General features: G+C 44.5%; 1 protein-coding gene across 1 annotated transcript in view; it reads right to left on the reverse strand.

Annotated features, from left to right (window-relative positions):
* Window positions 1–2,167, reverse strand: part of LOC107560404 (ankyrin repeat domain-containing protein 55-like) — a 7,634-nt gene that overhangs the window by 3,912 nt on the left and 1,555 nt on the right. The gene's annotated exons all lie outside the window — the stretch shown is intronic.

The following is a 2,167-nucleotide window of genomic DNA, read 5'->3' on the forward strand; positions in this document are numbered from 1 at the left end:
ACGCCTTTGTAAATAAAGCCTTGCACATGGATCCGCACGTCTCGTTCGCCCCGTAACAGCTATGCAAAAATATTAATTTGAAATGTATTTGAAACTGCATGCATGGGCGTTATTTTAATGCTATGTTTTGTTTTTACCTAAAACCATACCCGTTGAGATGGTTAACCGGAGACTCGCTCTGACCGGATCATTTGAATCAGGGAGTTGTTTACTGGAGACTCATACAAACAAGATCATTTGAATCAGTTAATTCTCGAAGTGGGTGGTGATTTCTCCAGTTAGCCGATTCGGGCTGGGAGGGGAAATTTATTGATGCTTCATGGGCTAAGGAAAGGGGGCTTCTGCTTCAATTTCTGCCCCACAACTTCTGCATGTGCAGGTCACTGCTTCGGTGAGCCTAATAAAAAACGGGTGTTTTATTTGTTGGACTCCCCATTCCCCAAATAGTTAAAAACATACCTATTATGTCATCTACCTTCAAGATCTTGCAGTGGGCAAGGTAATTCATGAAACTGCACCTCTGCAATGCTTACTATCTTGTCCGGATCAGGGAGTGCAAAGTGTGAGAAGTGTTCCCTCAGCACCTAGTCAGTACCGCTCGTGAAGACCATCATTTCAGTGGAGAGTATCAGCATGGACCATGCTTAGGTGAGTTTCTCTCCACCTCACCCAACATCCAGCTTTGGCTCTGTCCCTACAACTGGGGATCTGCCTTCTGCTCATTTTCAGTAAACGGTTGTTTTTCTCCATTTTTCTTGTGGGTCCACAGATTATTTTTAACAAGTGGTAGTTGTGTGATGGTCTGGGGATGTTTTGTTAAAAATGTTTTGCTGAAATTCCTTCACAGCTGTGTGAAACTCTCCTACAGGAGGCGTTTGGTTGCAGTTATTACTGCTAATGGGGGTAGCCAGTTATTGACTCTACGGAGGCGTTGCTTCTTTATAAACTTTGCAACAGTTTATTTGCTTTAACTTTTATCGTTGCTTTATTAGAAATTACAGCCAGGTTGCTTCCTTCCAGTGGTCTTCTTCTGCCTAGTATATGCCTTTGAGACCCTTAAGGCCTGCTTTACTTTGGCTCCTGTCTTGAGGATGACTAACCCTTGAAGGCAGGTCATTGTGGAGGTGGATGTGTCGGATGTGGGAGTTGGGTCAATTGTTTTCTAGACGTCTCTGGAGGATGGTAAGGTGCACCAATGCGCCTGCTTCTCCCACCACCTGTAACCCAGGGAGTGGTCCAGATGGCTATGGGTGAGTGGATCCCACTGGATGGAGGGCTCTGTGATCCCATTTGTGGTCTGATCACAGAAACCTCAAATACATTAGGTCTGCCAACAGATTGAATCCGAGGCAGACCTGATGGGCACTTTTCTTTGAGCACTTTGATTTTGTGTTGTCTTATCGTCTGGGATTCTGTTTTGTGCTGTGCATTTTATCTCTAGGTTCATGTCTGAGTCTAGTCAAGTCCAGACAAGTTCAAGTCAAGTTTGAGTTGTGCTTTATGTCTAGTGTCTTTGTACTCTTCTTGAACTTGCCAAATAAATCATCTTCTCGTGTGTTACAAAAATATGTGTGATTTTTGTGGAGTGCTGGGACAAGAAAGAAGAGCTCCTGGGTTTTTCTTTTTTTCCATTCATGAATTTCCTTGTTACCACCTCCCTGACCTTAGACTAGGGAGGCATGCAACAATTGCCCCATCACCATCGCCCAGTCTTGCTGCTCATTCTCGCTTTCCATCTCTGCCCCGTTTTTGGTCTGCTCAACCTGCTTATGACGTCCTGCAGTTCTCTCAATGCGACACTTGCCTAGTCATTTGGAGTGGTTGTCTTAATGGACTGTTGTCCTGGCTCTCAACCCTTGGTTGTTTTAGACTCCCATTCATTTCCACTCCACCCAGCTTTCAGCTTTTATTCTGCCCCATGACTGGGGATCTGCCTTCTGTGCTCATTGGTCCAACTTTTCAACAAACTGTTGTTTTTCTCCGTTTTTCTTTTGGGTCCGCAGATTATTAACAAGTAATGGTTGTGTGATGGTCTGGGGATGTTTTGCTAAAAATGTTTTGCCGAAATTCCTTCACAGCGCTGTGAAACTCTACTACAGGAGGCGTTTGGTTGCATTTATCACTGCTAATGTGGGCTAGCCTGACTCTGAGGGGACATTGCTTTTTT

The sequence above is a fragment of the Sinocyclocheilus grahami genome, unplaced genomic scaffold (assembly GCF_001515645.1).
Source record: "Sinocyclocheilus grahami isolate Dianchi unplaced genomic scaffold, SAMN03320097.WGS_v1.1 scaffold725.1, whole genome shotgun sequence".
Taxonomy (NCBI): domain Eukaryota; kingdom Metazoa; phylum Chordata; class Actinopteri; order Cypriniformes; family Cyprinidae; genus Sinocyclocheilus; species Sinocyclocheilus grahami.